The 10,448-nt window shown below is 36.8% G+C and overlaps 1 non-coding gene across 1 annotated transcript; it reads right to left on the minus strand.

The window, feature by feature from the left end:
- Positions 1–9,905: 9,905 nt before the first annotated feature.
- On the minus strand, positions 9,906–10,012 carry LOC122302052. Its single transcript, XR_006240300.1, has one exon. It is a non-coding gene; the product is annotated as a small nucleolar RNA R71 (small nucleolar RNA).
- Between the last annotated feature and the right edge of the window lie 436 nt (positions 10,013–10,448).

A 10,448-nucleotide genomic window follows, 5' to 3' on the forward strand; every position in this document is an offset into this window, starting at 1 on the left:
GGGGATTACGAAATTGGGAAGTGATGTATTAGGGTTGGAGTCTAGGATGGGTTGCTAGGGTTTGAAGGTGTTTGAAAGAGTCTAGGGTTGTTCCTTGACTTTAGGGATTGGCTAAGGCAAGATGAAGAAGGTAGGATTTGAATATGGTAAGAAAATGAAGTTGGATGATGTTTGAATGAGTCTAGTGTTGTTCCTCGAGTGTAGGGATTTGGAGATGGAAGATAGGGTTTGTATGATGGGTAAGGTGGCTAGGGTTTGATCCTAAATGATAAGATCGATGAGAGTTGTTTAGAACTCAGAGTTTGACTAAGGCAATGGATGTATTTCGAATTTGGATGGATTGGAATATGGAAGATGAGTTCCTAAAAAGTAGGAAATGATTTAGGGATTAGGGTATTTTGGCTAAGACAAGATTGGAGTAAGGGATTTAAAGTTTGAGTGATTCTAGGGAAGTTCCTAGAATGAAGGGATTTGATATGGCAAGATGAGATGAAGGGATAAGGTGATTGAGAAATTTTAAGATGTCTCCTAAAATTTAGGGATCACTTGGTGAGTAAGATCAATCACCAAAAATGAAGGAGAATGGATAGGGAAAGGCAATTTGGGATCCTAAAGTTTAGGAATTCCCTAGATGGATAGTGATGGGCGGCTAGGGTTTGTGGAAAATGGAAGGAGGGCGCTTTGGGAAGTGTTGGCCGAATATGGATTATTGGAAACAAGGTGGTAGGCGTGTAGTGTTTGGAAAATGGATTAAAGCTAGAGAAATGATGAACACGATGGAAGGATATGAAGAACATGCATGAACAATATGAACACAAAGGATACCAACTCAACAAGGGAAGATGAGGACTTTCTTTTTGGTACTTGTAGATATTTTGAGAAATCAAGAATAAGAATAATAAGGCTTAGGATATGTTTGATATGCGAGAAAATGCAAGAAAGAATATGAGTAACTAGAAAATATAAGAACATAAAAGTATTTTTGGATTTTTGAATAGAGAATGGAAATATGCAAAAAATTGATAAATGGATGATATGAAGATTGAATAGAAAATAAACAAGAAAAAAGATAGGTAATTGAATGAACAAATGAAAATACTCATAAGATTGATAAATAATTCATCACCAATTCTCGAATTGCACGGTGATGGAAAAGATAAATGAATCACCACTTATTCATGAATTACAAGGTGATGATCCTCTTCTTGGGATTCATGAATTGCACCCAAAAGAGTTTAAGTGCAAAAACACTGAAAGTGTTCACAAGAACACACCAAACTGTTCTACAAAGGAAAATATGCCAAATGCTCAAAGATACCAAATGAAATGTCTAAGGGTCCTATTTATAGAGCTTACAAGTTGGAAACCCCCCAAAGGCCCCTATCAAAATAAATAAATAAATAAAATAAAAGCAATAAGATAGTGACGGACGGGCCATGGTGGCCTGTGGCATGCTACGGCCCATGGATGGGCCATGATGGCTCATGGTGTGCACGGCATGGTGCCGTGTATGGCTTGATGGTTGGCACGGCTTGGGTCGTGCATGGCTTGCTATTGGGCGTGGCACCATAGGTCTGCTGGATGGCATGGCTGCATGGCATGGCATGACATGGTGCCATGTGTTGGTCTGGTAGTGGGCACGGCATGGCGCTATGCGTGGCCTGCTGATGGTGGGCATGGCATGGTGCCAAGCCTAAGCCTGATGGTGGGCACAGGCTGGTGCAGTGCTGCTGCTGTGGGGCCCAATCAAGTGGCTTGGGCGGTGGTCCTGCATGGCCTTGTCTGGTGGCTCGGGTGATGAGCATGCATGGCCCAAACTGGTGGTTTGGGCGCTGGGGCTGCAAGGCACAGGCTAGAGCCATGCGCTAGATGGCATGCCTGTGGGCATGCTGATGGGCTGCTGGGCATGCTGATGGTGCTGGTCATGCTGATGATGTTGGACATACTGATGGTGCTGGCTATGCTGATGGCCCATAGGGCTGTCAGGGCATATCAGCGACAGTGTCAAGGTAGGGCCTGTGGGGCTGTCAGGGCATGACCTATGGGGCTGTCATGGCATGTCAACAGTAGTGTCAATGGGCTATCTGGGCTGAGCCATGGCCTAGTCAAATGGAAAGACGTGATCCATCTTCCAATTGACCTGTGCCATTCCCGCAATTTTCCTAGGGTCTGTACTAGACCCCTAGAGAAGTCCTCCAAAGCTAGGCTCAACCCCATAAGTGGCCCGATCTCGGATGTCTATGTATGTCTAGGACCTTGTCCTAGGGAGATTTTTGTTGGGGTCTTGTCACTTTGTCTCCCATCATAGCAGCACGGTTGAGCTTTGTCTACCAACGTAGTAGCATGGTCAGGTTTTGTCTCCCATCGTAGTAGCATGGTCGAGCTCTGTCTCTTGTCATAGTAGTGAGGTTGTGCTTTATCTCCTGCCCCACCATATCAATTGACCTCTATCTCCCAACGCAGTAGCATGGCCAAGATTTGTCTCCTGTTGTAGCAACATGGTCTAGTTATATCTCTTGTTGAAGCAATGCGATCAAGTTCTAACTATTGTACCACTAGCAGCACGGTCAAGCTTTGTCTCCTGTCACACCCAGCGATCAACGGGCGAACACCTCTCTTAAGTAATCCAGTCCCTCCTTGCCTTAATGCGGTCGAATCATCTCCCGCCAAAGTTGATGCTTCACACTTCAACGAGGGAACACCTCTCCTAAGTGACCCAATCCCTCCTCTCCTCAATGCGGTTGAGTCCATATCCCACCAACACCTCATATAGGGCCATTTGGATGGTCACCTGGTGTTGCATGTGAACTCTATGAGTTGGACATGGCTCTTTAAGGGTCCCTTAAAATCCTATATGCATGCCTTTAGCATGTCTTTCAAAGTCTGAATGGCCCTCTCTGACTGTTCATCAGTTTAGGGATGGTAAGAACTACCAAACCTCAACTTAGTTTCCATCGTTGCTTGTAAAATCTTCAAAAAACGAGACATAAATCTTGGGTCTCGGTCCGACACTATAGTCTTAGGTACTCCGTATAACCTAACTATCTCCTATATATACAACCAAGTGAACTTACTCAAAGTCTCTATAGTGTTGACTGGTAAGAAGTGGGCACTCTTAGTCAACCATTCTATAACTACCTATATGGCATCCTTACCACTATGGGTTTGGGTAACCCAACCACAAAATCCATGGCAATGTCCTCCTATTTCAATATTGGGATCAACAAGGGTTGTAGATTCCTAGACGGCCTTTAATAGGTAGTGTATCTATCGATGAAGTGGGTGATGCCCCACTTCATTTCCTTCCCACCAAAATCATTTCCTAGGGTCTTGATACATCTTCGTACCTCCAAAGTGTATTGAGTATGGCTAAAATGATCTTCTGCTAAGCTTTGCTCTAGTGTTTCAGAATTAACTGGAACTACCTTTCATCCTCTATACAATAAGGTCCCATCCTAACTCAGACTAAAATGTGTGGGTCTATTTCCTCTAAGGACTCGTTGCCTAATTTCCAACAATTTTGAGTCATTCCTCTGTTGATGCTTTAGCTCATCCAACTCACTTACTCTCAGCATGGTTGTGAGAACCTCTTCTAATGGCAAGTCCTTCAACAATTGATGTCTCATTCCTTCCAAAAGTGAGTCCACCCATGTGGAGTCTCCCATACTCTTAGAGCCTAATTTGCGACTTAGTGCATCGATGACTAAGTTCACATTTTTTGGGTGATACTTGATTTTACATAAGTAGTCATTGATGGTTCCAACCATCTCCGTTGCCTCATATGGAGATTCTTCTGAGTGAAAAGATGTTTTAAACTTCTATGGTCTATGTATACCTTGCATTCTTCACTGTATAGGTAGTGTCACCAAATCTTCAAGGTAAACACCACGGTTGCTAGTTCTAGGTCATGAGTAGGGTAACTTACCGTGGTCTTTCAATTGTCTAGATGCATATGCCACTACCCTTCTTGCATTAGGGCTCAACCTAATCCAAACTTAGATGACACCACAAACGGTTTCTAAGGTTTGGGCAAAGCTATAACAAGGCTCATGGTGAATCTCCTTTTTAGTTTTTTAAAGCTACGCTCACATTTGTCAGTCTAGGAGAGTTTAACGTTCTTCCTAGTTAACGCTATGAGAGGATTGGACAACCTAGAGAATCCTTTAACAAATCGTCGATAGTAACCAGCTAAGCCCAAGAAACTCCTGACCGTATGCACCGAGGTAGGTCGTGGTGTAACAGCCTACCAAAAATTAAGTGGATCATTTTTTTAGGCTTTAGGAATGCCGTGAAATCCTTAGAAAAGTCTAACAAATCGATTAATCGCATAAGTTTTAATTTGTTAGTATAATCAGTTTCTAGCCAATTTAGGTGTTAGTAACACAATTTTATTTATTTGAGATACATAAGAGTGTGAGAATGAGAAACGGGCTAGGCCATTAGTCTTAGATGAATATTTTCGTTTTCCAAACAACAATTATTCAAAAATGAATTTTTATTTGTTCAAGGCACTTAAGAGTTGAAATTTGTGACACTAAGTGCACTCTTAGTTTTGTATGATTATTTAGGATTTTATGGTGCAAAGTTATTTTCATTTTTCACCATTTTTGAAGTGAATAATAACTCCTGTGTTAAAGCCATGTGGCATGCAGTCAAGTCATTTTCAGATCACATTGTGGAATGTTCAAACCAATCTAGAAAGTTAGATTTAGAGACTTTGTAAGATCCTAGCTACGCTCGGTGAATAGTATATGAAATTTGGTACCAAGAGGAACCAGGAGATGGGAATGTGAAGGAAATGAAGGAAAATCAAATTTTATGATCATGCCACCTAAGCCAAAGACTATTCTATTCAACCATTCATTTTTGTGCCAAATAAAAAAGGGTTTCAACTCTAGTGAAACTCCAAATATTTGGAATCCAATTGAAATCCCAAATACCTTTTGGAAACCGAAACCCTAAATAGTTTCCCAAACCCTAATTGAAGTCGATTTTAGCTTATTGTTTAATCATTTGATTAAATCACTTCCACATGCTATTAACCATTTGGATTCATATTATTACACTTTTATCCATTATTTTATACCATATTATTTTCATTCTACCTAGAAAAATTAGATTTAGTCTTAATAGAAACCGAAACCCCAAAACAAACACTTTTGAAACCCCAAATGAGGCCCAAACGGTTTAGGCACATTAAGGCCAACCGAAATGCACCCTATGCATGGATTCTTGGGAAAGTTTCTCCACTACCATGAGTATGCTTTTCATTGTCCATCTCGGCCCCAAATAGTGGTTAAAGGAGAGTAATCAGCCACCTCACCACCAACCTATCACACAACAGCTTCAAGGCACAAAACTATGGTTTTGGGCATGGTTTTTGCTGACAAACCATCACCAAAAAATCACTCTCACATCCCCTCTCAACCCCTCCAGTTGTATATGAGTCATCATTGCTTGTCTCTTATGCTTCTGTCACTTTTGAAACACTTTCTTAGCGAGAACTCAAAGAGAAACTTTAGACAGTTTTTTTCGCATTTCTTGGTCTAATTTTTCTAAGCCTTTATAAGTGGATTCTCACAACACTCTCTTCACATAAATTGTTCTTCATTGCATCTAGTTTCCATTTGTATATTTTTATATTTTTTATGGAGTTTTGATTAGTGAAAGGTTTGTTTAAGCATGCAAAGGTCATACTTGGCAATAATCTGGACAGTGTTTGATTTTTTATTTTTTTAGAATGTTCTTGACAAGATCTTGGTCCAATCTTTTTAAGGTTTAGATTTAACATATTTACATGTAAGTTGGATTTAAATTTATTGCACATTTAGAATTTTTACTGAGAGTTTTGCATTATATGAGAAAGTTGGAAACTGGTGGTGTAAAAACATTTTCAGTTTTTAGTAAGTTTGGATTTTTTGTTGTGAAAGCATGCTCCTATGGTCTTAATATTAGCATATGTTGTTATTAAGACTTTGATATATGTGTTAGAAAGTTATTTTAAAGATTTATGGTTGTGATCTTGAGGAAATAAATTTTTATGCATGTTAAAGTCCGATTGAAACACAAACTTAAGGCTCATGGATTGTGCTGTGTTTCTATTTGATTTTTGCCATGTGATCTTGAGTTATTATTAGGCCAATTTTAAAACTTGAATGTAAAGCATATGATGTTGTTTATTGATGGTTTACTTCATGAAAAAAATTCAGATATAGTAGTTTGATCAAGACCAAAACTTGTGGTACTTGATTTTGGAGAAAATGTGCAATCCTTACAGTTTCCATTACTTATGCTTAAATTTGTCACGCTTCAACTACTGTAAGTTAGCCTCTAACTTATTTTCAGGACATCTATGTGTGTATGGTGGTAAGAAACTACCATTCATGTTAATTACATGTTATGTGTGTGTGTGTGTGTGTTGTGTGTTTTAAGTTATGTTATACCATGTTTTATTTTAAAGCACAAAATTATTTGTTACATGTTATATTGCATCATGTCATATTTTATTTTCAAGTATGAAATTATCTATTACATGTCATATTATGTCATGTCATGTTTAACTGTTGCACACCATGTTATGTCATGTTGCTCACACATCATGTCATGTCATGTCATCTGTTATTTCATTTCACGCAGCGTTATGTCAAGAGTATAGAGTTTTTCATGAAAAGTAGTTTTTCCATTCTTTTGAGTATTTTATATTTATCACGACCCTAAGTACTAGGATAGGCAACATCCGAGTGGAACTCCATTGTTCATGATGGAGTGTCTAAACTGGTGTGAAATTTCCTAATTTGACAAAGTATCGTTAACAAGCTTTGAATGGGACCTAAAAAACTAGTCGTCGGAGTAAAATCAGGCACCAACGCCGAAGGTGCCAAACCACAATTCAATTTCATGTTACACGCACTCGTGCAGGTGCAAATATTTGTCACGGGATGCGTACATTATGTACTTGCAGCGGGTGCACATACCCATGGTGTGATGTGTATGCAAATGTTTTCACAGCTGGTGTAAATACCTGTGATGTGATGCAGTATCAATAGGGGTACACAGCTCAAGGGGACCTGTGTAACATCCACAATTCATGTTTAATTAAGTAGTTATTATGGAAACAAGATTCCAAGTTCATGTTCAGTTTCAAGTTCAGTTCACGCCATGTTGTTTCATGTCCAGTTGCAATCCATGTCAGTTGAGGTCATGTCAGCTCATGTTATGTGAATTACTAAGTCACGTCACGTTCACGCGTGTTCACGTACTATTCATGATTCTATTGTCATGCATGCTGTTCGCGTGAAAATATTTGTAAGTGCACAGAATCATAACAAGTAGTAAAGTGTTTTAAAGAAAATGGATATCAAACCCACATAGATTAATTATGTTATTGAGTACTGAAATTTACTACATTAGTTACAATTTGGAAAATTGAAATTCAAAGAATAGATTATCTAAATTAAACCAAAGAAAAGAGAGTTAAAATTAAGATTGTAAAGATACTAAGAATAGATCTAAAGCATTTGATTTCACCTAGCAAATCCCACACAATTTATTTTTCCTCGTTATAAAATTCCAAATTTCCCAAGTTGATGATAAAAAACTCATTAACTATTCAATATCTTCTCTTGAATAATATTAAAAATATCTACAACTATTAACTCCATATCTTTATATGAATTTGACTAAATGGAGACTTATTAAGTTTTTTGGATTTTTTTTTTAAATCACACTAATTGTGGTAAAAGTAATCCTATAGCTCTAATCACAAATTACCTCTAACAATAACCGGCCAGAAAATTGCAAGCATTAAGAACAAGGAATAAATACTCAATCATGGAAAAATTGATAATAAAATAACTTGGAATATAAATTGTGTGTTCAAAGCTAGACTACATCAAAGCTCTAGAAAATAAAATTAGTTCATAATAGAACTGAAAAGAAAAATAATAAAACTAGTGTTCTTCGTTAGAGTCGATTGAAGAAGCATGCGACTCTCGCTTTTGCTCTCCAGATCTGCCTCCTCCTTAAAGAATAATAACTAAACTAAGAATTGGATGTCAACTCTTAACTCTCAAAAACTCCCAAATTCAACCTGTAAGTTGGGCTTAAATAGCTGTTAAAATTGACAAAAAAGGAATCAGAGACTTACGGCTACAATCTAGCCTAAAGATCTGGAAAATAGTGTCTAAAGATAAATATTAACAAAAAAGAAAAATATCTAAAAAATAATGGGATTCTGTAAAATGGAAGATTCAATGATATGCAGCTTAAATTGCGGAGCTCAAGAGGGTCCCACTGGGTAGATGTTATATGTGCTGAATATAAATGGTCTCATCGCCTAATGACCGAGATGTAAGTTTACAGGGTTGTGGGATGAGTTGGGGGAGTTCAAGAGTTTGAGTTTTTGATGATTTTTTGGAGTCTAGTTCTTAGTTTAGTTTTTATTCTTTATTTTTCAAAGAAGGAGGCGGATCTGGAGAGTAGATGCAAGAGCTGCATGCTTCATCAAGCGACTCCAACAAAGAACACTAGTTTTATTCTTTTTCTTTTCAGTTTCATTATGAACTAATTTTATTTTCTAGAATTTTGATGTAGTCTTTGAACACACAATTTATATTCCAAGTCATTTTATTTTCAATTTTTCCATGATTGAGTGTTTATTCCTTGTTCTTAATGCTTGCAATTTTCTAGGTAATTATTGTTTGAGCTATTGAATCACAATGAGATTGAGGGGTGATTTGTAATTAGACATTTAGGATTAAGCACTATTAGTTGAGCGAAAGTAGAGATCCTTTACCACGATTAGTGTGATTTAAAAAAAAAATTCGAAGAACTTAATGAGTCTCCAAGTAGTTAAATTCACATAGAGATATAGAGTTATTAGTTGGAGATATTTTTAATATTATTCAAGAGAAGATATTGAATAGTTAAATGATTTTTATCATCAACTTCGAAAATTTGAAATTTTATAACAAGGAAGAATAAATTGTGTGGGATTTGCTAGGTGAAATCAAACACTCTAGATCTATTTTTATTATCTTTATAATCTTAATTTTAATTTTCTTTTCTTTAGTTTAATTTAGATAATCTATTCTTTAAATTTAGTTTTTATAAATAGTAACTAATTTAGTAAATTTCAGTACTCAATAGAATAATTAATCTCTGTGGGTTCGATATCCGTTTTCTTTAAAAACACTTTACTATTTGTTACAATTTTGTGCACTTGCAGATATTTTTACAAGAACAAGTTTTTTTGCACTGTTGCTAGGGATTAATTATTTGTTATTGATATTGATACTAGTTAGACTGTTACTAATTTGGATTTTAATTTTATTTATTTTTAAGATTTTTTTAAATAGACCTCAATTTTGCTTTTCTTCTATTTCTATTTCAGGACATAGAAGTGTATGCCCCAATTTTAAACCATTAGAGCCCCCATTTTTCGATCCCGAAATTGAAAAAATTTTACGTAGAATAAAAAAAAAACAAGAAGAAGCAAGAGGCTACCGCATTTGCATTCACCATGACCAACCAAGATAATAAAGTTTTAAAGGACTATGCTATGCCCTCTGTTAATGGGGCTACATCTAGCATAAGGAAGGCTGTCTATACAAGCTAATAATTTCAAGATTAAGCCGGCAATAATTCAAATAAAACAACAATCTGTTCAGCTTGGGGGGCTGTCACAAGAAGATCCTAATGTCCATATTGCAAATTTTTTGGAAATGTGTGATACTTTTAAACATAATGGAGTGATAGATGATGCTATTAAATTGAGACTTTTTCCTTTTTCACTTAGGGATAAAGCGAAGGCCTGGTTAAACTCTTTATTGTCCGACATCATCACTACTTGGGAGGAGTTGGCACAAAAGCTTTTAGCGAAATATTTCCCCTTGGCCAAGATAGTGAAACTGAGGAATGATATTACTACATTCACCCAATTTGAGGGAGAATCTCTGTATGAAGCATGGTAAAGATACAAAGATCTGTTGCGCAAGTGTTCTCGTCACGATCTCCCAGTAGGGCTTCAAGTTCAAACATTTTACAATGGTTTGGGAGCTACAAATAGATCCATGGTTAATGCAGTCGCAAGAGGAGCTTTAATGAGTAAGACGCATGAAGCAGCCTATGAGCTTCTGGAAGAGTTGGCGTCTAACAATTATCAATGGGCCGTAAAGAGAGCAATGCCAAGTGATTGAGCTGAAATATTGCATATTTTAGCTATTTAAAACCAATGTATTTTAAATTCATCATGACATTATTATTGGTTTTAAATGAAAAAATGGTTTATAAGAATAAATACAAGTTGTGATTTAAATTGATTAATAGCATGAGTTTATGCTTAATTTTATAACTTGAGATTTAATTGGATAATGTTTATTCATATGCATATTTTATTTAGAAAGCTTGGTATGAGATAAATTTTGTGTGTGATCCATATGTTAAACTTT

The sequence above is a fragment of the Carya illinoinensis genome, chromosome 2 (genome assembly GCF_018687715.1).
Source record: "Carya illinoinensis cultivar Pawnee chromosome 2, C.illinoinensisPawnee_v1, whole genome shotgun sequence".
Taxonomy (NCBI): Eukaryota; Viridiplantae; Streptophyta; class Magnoliopsida; order Fagales; family Juglandaceae; genus Carya; species Carya illinoinensis.